The sequence below is a fragment of the Centruroides vittatus genome, unplaced genomic scaffold (genome assembly GCF_030686945.1).
Source record: "Centruroides vittatus isolate TY-2023 unplaced genomic scaffold, ASM3068694v2 contig_2702, whole genome shotgun sequence".
NCBI lineage: Eukaryota > Metazoa > Arthropoda > Arachnida > Scorpiones > Buthidae > Centruroides > Centruroides vittatus.
Window position 1 is genome coordinate 52,471 of NW_027121721.1, and position 9,016 is coordinate 61,486.

Below are 9,016 nucleotides of genomic sequence, written 5' to 3' on the forward strand. Positions count from 1 at the left end.
ACCTCATTATACAGGAAGAATTGTTATACAATAATTATTTTTCATAAACTTATTTGATACATAAGTCAGATACTTGAGTCGTGTAAAGATCCACTGTGATGTTGGAATTAAGGCGTACGTTATCGATAACACTTAATAGACTCCGAGCTGCTTCTTCGTAAGACAGTGTTGCATTTATCACTACACTTTTCATTTTACTAAAGTCTTTTGGAAATATTTTCATAATTATTAATTTTCTTCTTTACACCGAACACCAGCAAATTGTTTCTTGTCGCGTTGTCGTTCTTTGCAGGATTTAGCAGAGAAAGAATCGTCCAGTCACCTTTGTTCTCAACGTGGTTACACGTGTGCAAATATTATGCAAATATCTACCTCGTATAATAAAAATATCGAAACAAAATTACTGAGAAAATTCAATAAAGTTTTATTTTCATTATTTTCTTTTCAAACAACATTTACATGCGTTTAATTTATGCAAATTAGTTTACATCGCGATGTTACGCTCGTCTATTAATTTTTCTTATTCTAATTTAAGATGAGAATTTTAGCTTTATCATTTAGTAAATTGTAATAATTTGATTTAAAAAGTAAAAATGGCACGTAATTATGCGTAGTGTTTAAAATAAATAATTATTTATTTCCTAATTGACTTACAAATTTTAATAATAGCCTCAGCATATTACTCTACATTTAAATTGCCTTATTCTCTTAATTGACTCATAATTATGGATAGGATTCGGCAACTATGTTACTGTTTTTCTAGTTAAAACGTGGTTTTAGGCGTTCCACTTTACAGGAGCATAAGTATTTAGAGTCAATGAATTACATATTGCATAGTGAAGCAATGTCTGACGTGTTGATGGACGTTAATTGAATAGTTAAATAGCAGTTATATTAAAGTTTCAGAGCTCTTCATTTGCCGAATAGGCCGTCGCGTAACCTGTTAAGATATGAATTTCGGAGGCCACAACCTCCATATGACCAGAAGGATCGCATGGAAATTCTATTCGATAAATATGGCGTTGACATCAAAGTAATAAAAAATCACACCAGAAATAATGCTGCAAAAGTAGTATTTTTGATGTTCTCATCTGTTTAAAAATGTAAACTTATATTCGAAATTTAAAGTTAAAAGTTTGTTTATTCCGGAAATTAGTGCAAAAGGTTTAAAAATTAATAACAATTTTATTCAGTGATGAAATATATTCATATATCGTCGTTAGAGGAACGTAATCACAAGTGTTTTACCATTTCAAACATTACGAAATGTTAAAACTTTTTATGATCATTTATACATAATTGAAATAAGTAAATTTTTCCGTATTTTGTGAATTAATTAACTGATTTTCTGTGAATTTTTCTTTACTTTCTTCCCTATTCTTTCCTGTATCGTTATCGTTTTGTGGTTCCCTCACAGTGCATATTTATTATTATTATTATTTTTTTTTTTAGTTGTAAACATATAGAGAAGATTCCGGCTCATGACTTTTAAGAAAATGTTTGCACTATTCAAAATTAAAGATTTTCACTAAGAAATGTTCAAATTATTATTCATGTGGCTTAAATTAAATTTAAAAATTAGAAATCGTCAAGTTAAAGAAATTACTAAAGATTCTAACAGGGATCTGAAGCGATATACACAGTCTTAGTTTTGTGGTCTCGCTGGTGAATTTTTATAAAGTTATTGTAAGTTAATTATATAAAAATTACTTTCTTAAAATTAAGGCAATAAATAAATATTTTAAATTTATATTAAGTAAATAATATATTTTATATATAGATTTCAGGAAATTTTAATGTCGATTTTATGTAAAGATAAGCAATAATCTGAGAAAGAGATTACAAAACATTTTGCATAATCTACCACATTGGCATATAAAAGCATCGTATCAATTCTTTTTTTTAAGCGTATCTTGCGAATTTTGTCAAGAGGTTAACTTTAAACTGTTTACAAGATGGAGTCTTTTGATCATTTTATGCAATTATTATTGGAATTTTATGTTTTCTACTTGTTTAATTCAGGTCCTCGAACTTACAAAGTAAGTATTGAAATATGGCACCGCATTTCAGAGTTTAGTTCAAATTACTTAAAGTTAATAAATTAATATAATAAGATAGGGAAAAATGAATACGTGATTAGTGTTATACTTTTTCTATATGGTAGAAGTATTGTTTTCGTGTTTTCATGTATGTCGTGATTGTGTATAAAAATATATTTTTATCCGTTTCATTTATATCTTTTTCAGATGTTTCTTTCCACCGTTTTATGTATGATTAACATTGCAGTGTTAATCACAAGCCATCACCTCTTGACTGTGTATAACGGTCTGTTCACGGTAGACGTTCTCCTGTTGTTCTCGCTGACTATTTCTTTATTATGGATTACTGAAGTGTTGAGACGTATAAAGTAAGTCTGTACACTGGTTAAAACGATTAGGGGAACAAGACATATTTGCATAGAAGATCATGTCAGACGAACCATTGTGAATGTCTCATGTTATTTAGGTAGGATTCAGTAAAATATATCTGAATATGTGAAAAATGCATTTTATTTTTGGCAGTAGTTGCAATATGCAACAATATGTGCACCTGCACGACCACATAGAATGACTTTTTTTAGATTTTTGTGCTGACTTTGGCAGAGTGTGTATCCGTGAACGGCTGAAAATGCTGTATATCTGTCTGGCATAGAATCAACATAGTTACTGATATTAGGGAATTCTTTGCTACTTCTCAATAATATCAGTCACATGTTCCCCCTAATTGTATATTAAACAGTGCATATTTTCTTTAGTTTAGTTTGTTTTTGATGTGGTATTTGCATTTTAGGATTGCATTTTTTCCTTGTACAAATTCCATTGGTCACGATTTCTTCAACGTAGTTCTGATGATTCTTCAAATTTCTATATTTCACTACACATCGCAGTGGGCTCTGACAGGTATTTGCGATGTTTCCATAGCAAGAAAGCAAAAAGTAAAGCATCTTACACCACTTCCGTTCTACCACGAAGAAGAGTTGCAACCCTCATTCAAATAATAATAATGCTCTAAAATATTCAGGAGAGATCTACACTATTCTTTTAAAAATATACGCAATGAATTTTTAAGACAAATGTTCTGTAGGACTTAATGTTTTATATCTGTAATAGTTCTTAATCTTTTTATACAAATGTGTAAAATTTTCTGAAAAGTATGTAAAGAATAATGTAAAGTCATGCTGATGTATCAAAATGTAATGACAAATTTATTTAATAAAGGATTATGAAATGAACTTTGATCAAAGTTTCAACTACTTTCATATTCCTAAACAAATCACTCGCTAATGAAATCAGCTAAAAATTCAATCGAAAATTCGATTTCCCATGCTTGTTTTGTTCATAATCATTTTCCAAATACAAAATTTGAATTAAGATTATTTTGGTTTTCATTATTTCGGTCCAAAAATATTTTTTTTTTCGAATAGAAAATAACAGATCTGAAAGAATTAGAATTCTTAACGTGAGAACCATTAACTGCACGTCGTGAAATCAACTGTTTATCAGAAGTCTAATCGGATATAACCGCATACGAATGCTGAGAGGGAGACATAAGAGGCTTTTCAAGCATTTTCAGTTGCAGTTTGAAGACGTAAATAAACAGTCTGTTTTCCTTTCAGGTATTGGAGACATATAGAACATTATGTAGTATTAGACAGTAACGAGATTGCTTTCATGTCTTTCTTCCTTTTGTCCACAGAGTAGTCTTTACTCGTATCGTATGTAAAATTTCTATATACGCATAATACATAATATAAACTCATGCGTTTGTCTTTAAGGATGATGATCGTGAGAACTTCGAGCACATTAAGTAATCCAGTATCGAGTTGTGTAACTTTTCCGGCAAAAACATTTAAAACTTTATGTAGCGACATTTGTTATGATATTTTATTTGAAAATTATATTAACTATTATAAAATGGCAAAATGCTTAATTTCTAAAGATAGGGTTGAGTAGGTTATACAATAAGTCATATCAAGAATGGAAGTCACTCATTGTTCTTAACGTATATATTCCTGTACGTAATAACTTTAGTAGTATTTCATGCAATATACACGGTAATTATAATTAAAGTTCCACTTGAAATTGCCATAAACTACTAAACAGAATGTTATGAAACTTAGTAATAGTTTACAGGACGTTCATGGGATTTTATTTTCCCTCAAAAAAACATAGTTCAAAAACTCACCACAAAAGGGGTATGGCGCTATATGCAATATTGTTAAACCGAAATAAGACATGAAACGTCGTTGAAAATGCTTTTAATTTCGGCAAAAAGTATTTACAAGCATGTTTGTGGTGTCCACCATCGGTTATGATATTCTATTAAAAAGCTTTTTATATTATTAATTATTATAAAGTGGCAAAGAGATTAATTTTGAGCGTAGAGATGGGTTTTATAAAAAATTATAAATGCTAATAACCAGTAAAATCTTCAGTATGTCTGATACTACTGGAGATACATCACATATTAATACTGGTCAACCTTATTTAAGATCAGGTCTTTCTATAGTGGTGATAAAATATAATCGAATGTATAATTTTAATATGTTGGGGTGGTGAACAATCAATTGAAAAACAATTATATTTATTAAAAATGTAAACTTATATTCGAAATTTAAAGTTAAAAGTTTATTTATTTCGGAAATTTGTGCAAAAGGTTTAAAAATTAATAACAATTTTATTCAGTGATGAAATATATTCATTTATATTCGTTAGAGGAACGTAATCACAAGTGTTTTACCATTTCAAACATTACAATATGTTAAAACTTTTCATGATCATTTATACGTAATTGAAATAAGTAATTTTTTTCATATTTCGTGAATTAATTAACTGATTTTCTTTGAATTTTTCTTTACTTTCTTCTCTATTCTTCCCTGTATCGTTAACGTTTTGTGATTCCTTCACAGTGCGTATCTTTTTTCCTGAGTTGTAAACATACAGAAAAGACTTCGGCATATGACTTGTAAGAGAATCTTTGCACTGTATTCAAAATTAAATATTTTCACTTAGACACGTTCAAATTATGATTCATGTGTATTAAATTAAATTTAAAAATTAGATATCGTCAAGATAATATTGCTTTATATTTATCATCAGTTTTAATATTGACTGTACAACGGACGACCGAATGGATAACAAATCACAAAGGCGAATCCACACTTTTTTGTTAATACAAATAATACTATAAATTATCATCATTATTATATTATTAATATTAACTATTTTTTTCTATACGATAAGGGTTCATTATTAATTAAAAAGTATTAAAAATTTATGAAAATAATTCAATTTTTGTGAGCCCTTGATACTGGAAAGCCAAGGGCTTAAGCCCTATTGCACCCTATGTAAATCTGCCCCTGAGTGTCAATCATAGATACGATGAACACCATATCTGTATTCTCACCACTCGCTTGCACCAATTTGGGTCTGGCCGATATCATGATGAGTATGTTTAGGAAGCTTTCCCACAAGGGAAAAAGGTTAATGCAACGCAATCGAAACGCGATCCTCCAGAAAGCCATCCACCTTGGCAAATCGCCAATGCGTTGCCGTATTTCATCAAACCGAACCAAGCCAGGCCATGGGGCATTTTTCCAGGGAAGATTTTCTACGGGAAATCGCCCACTATAGACGTGGTAATCCCGTTATCATGGAACGAACCCGTGACTAACTACCAGTCCTATCCACTAAACCACGGAATCACAAAAAGAAAAAATATTGAAAAAAAGTATATATATTGTTCAATTACCTGTGTGGAAATAAATGTTTTTTATGTTTTGGTTTAATCTTCTCTTGATGTAACAGCACGGGACGACGTAGACATTACACATTTTTCTTTTGTTATAAATGGAAAATTTTTATGCTGTTCTATTACTTTTGTATCATTTTCATTTACATCACATGTCATGCTACATTTGTTTCTAGCTGTGGCACTGTCATACAGCAATGCAATGGCAGCGCTATCGCCACCAAACAGCCCTAACTTTAATTTCTTCTTTAAGTCTTCCGCAGCTCTACGTTTTTTTTCTTCTTCACTAATTCTTGGTTTTTCTAAAAATTTAATCTCGGGTTCGAAAACAGTTACTGTATTTACAGTGGCGCATTGAGTATTCAATGTAGCTTCAGATTTTTCTATTTTGCATAGTAAAAACGTTTCTGCTGGAACTTCTACCACTTTTTGAATTTTTCTCTTACCTTCTACGGGATAATTTAAGGAAATTGACCTTTCTTTTATAGCAATTTTGTCATCGTTTTTACCTTCCACCGTACACTGATGTTCTTCATTGTTTCTAGTTTTTTCCTCAATTATTTGCCATTCAGAATTTGAAGCAGTGGAACTGCGCTCAGTACTTCTGCCATCCACTCTACATGTATAAATCTAATTAATATTTTACAATTGAAATGATAACACGGTAATATCTGAACAGTAACACAACTTGAAACTTACGATTTATTTTTGGAAAATAAAGATTTCCATAATGATTTTCGACCCATCAGATGTTTTTATGCGGGCAGGACAGAATTACCATAAGCAATTACAGCGATGACAAACGTCGTCTATTATTGTTAACACAACAATAAACTACAATTCTTCTTTATTGAAATTTGGCCATTGTTTTACTTTCTTGGTAAAATTCTATTATTAAATTTTCGAATTTATTTAAATTTGATATAATTATTACTTGTGCTTCATAAACACCTTTCTAGAGTTCCTCAGAGATCGTCTTGGGCAGTAACGCATTTAAAAATAAGTAAGCAACTTGTGTTCCTTAGAAATCAGTCTTAGTCAGTAGGAAATTTAGAAATATTGTTCCCCTGGAGCATACAATAGGCAAGCGCCCAAATTAAAGTGCCACATTTACATCTTTGTTTGAGGCGCCTGCCTATTGTGTGTTAGTTTAGCCTGCATCGAATCATTCTATCTTATAATTTTACTTTGCAGTAATTTTGCTTTTATAGGTTTTTATATAGCGAAAGGGCTAAAGAGCATTGCTATTGAAAACCTTCTTGCACATCGCCCATTTGTTGTCTTAAAAGCATAAATTATCAATGCGAATCTTACAACGAGAAAAACGTTTGAAATTTCTATGGGAATATAAATTTACTACTCCAATCTATGGCTATTAATTACTAACTTTGCTCAGTATAAAATAACTAATGATCGAACTCATTTCTGATTGTTGCATGGTGAAAATAGTTTACGCAAATGTTGAACGAAACACGCACTGATTTGTTTCCAAGTAAACAATTTTAATTGTTTGTAAAATGAGTGTGTCAAAGATAAAGATAGAAGAATAAAAATCAGCTGGTAAATTATTGATACTGTATACAGATAAAAATTGATCGTATCTCAGTCTAAGCCGATCAAGCCTATCCTAGACAATGTTATAATATTAATTATATATATATGTATATATATGTATATGTTATACAATCACTTACTTATTACGTGGATACAAGTATTTTGGAGCGTATAAATTTATTGTCTATACAGTAACTAAAATTATATACACTCTAATTTAGTTGAAGTAAACATCTGAGTCCTTTCCCATCGGTGTCCGGTGGATTAAACAAATAAGGTTTTGTAGTTGTTTGCGTGTCCGCACGTCTCTAAGTGCTGGCCACGTGGACTGTTTTTCGTTTTGTCTTTACGCTACTTAAGATGACGTCGGGAAGACTCTGTGGAAAATTAGCACATATATACGAGTAAACGTAAGAAGAAAATATAGAAAACTGCACATGCAGCGCGAAAACGACTAGTGTCATGTGTCGTTATCCACTCAGTCATTGTTGAGCCTCGAATATAATGATTACAATAAATTTAACTTAAAATTTTTATTATTAAAGTAAATAAGATGATTATGTTACTTTTAAACATCAATTTTTAGTAAATAATATTGATATAATTAAATATTTATAAATAACTAGTAGATGAGCCCAACGTCGCGGGGGCAAAAATAACAGCAAAAAGATTAAAATTATTAAATTATTTCGGACTTCTAATGCTCGCATTATATTATATTATAGTGTTTGATTTATATTTACAAAGGTTATTTCAGGTAAAGGTTTATTTCATCAGTGACCAATCTACTACATTTTAAAAATTTTTTAAATTGTGTACAATAGAAGAATAAAAAATTTTTAAAATGTGTTAGATTCATCTCTCGGTGTGATCAACCCTTACCCGAGATAACTTTTGTCGTTATAAATCAAACATTACTGTGTAAGATAACGAAAATAAAAACGATATACTCAGCAAGACTCTATTGCAAAGAGGAAGTATGATGTATAGTACCTGTACATACAGTAGCAAAACACTACTACACTCCACGCACACAATTGCTATGTGCTACCTGTCGCAGTAGTGGCGTAATCGCGCATCTATTTCGCGCTATGTCATTGTCGCAGTTATTCGGAAAATCTATATATGTAATCGAGACAAGTTGATAATAATAATCAGTATTTTTCAAATTAAAAAATAAAAATAAAAACTAAAATGCTCTAAAGTTCGTTTAAAATAAATATAAATGTTTCGTGCACATTTAAAAAAATACTATATATAATAACGACAATTCAGTAAATTAAAATATCTATATACAGTCAAACCTGTTTTTATGCGGTCTTTTTTTGTGCGATTTTTTTTGCAAATTTTAAATTTGTGCGGTTTTTTTTGTGCGATTTTTTATTTGTGCGGTATAGTTGGCGACTAGTCTCATGCGATTCGTCATGTCTCACGTTGACTTATTATAGCTAAATAAACTTATTATAGCATAAATGAACTTATTATAGCAATATTATTGCATGAATATGCGAAAAATGAAATAATTTAGTTTTTAAGTCAAAAAACACCACCTGGATAAAAATATGTAAACAGACGATAGACGAGACGATGCAGTCAAGTGCTGACATCTGTTGGCAATAAATTCTATAATTATGCGGACAACAGGGACCGCATAAAAAATCTTTTTTTATGC

General features: G+C 30.4%; 1 long non-coding RNA gene across 1 annotated transcript; it reads left to right on the forward strand.

The window, feature by feature from the left end:
• The first annotated feature begins 1,914 nt into the window (after nucleotides 1–1,914).
• LOC136971760 (uncharacterized) lies at nucleotides 1,915–2,983 on the forward strand. Its single transcript, XR_010880212.1, has 3 exons — nucleotides 1,915–2,039; nucleotides 2,247–2,407; nucleotides 2,830–2,983. It is a non-coding gene; the product is annotated as an uncharacterized lncRNA (long non-coding RNA).
• The last annotated feature ends 6,033 nt before the right edge of the window (nucleotides 2,984–9,016 follow it).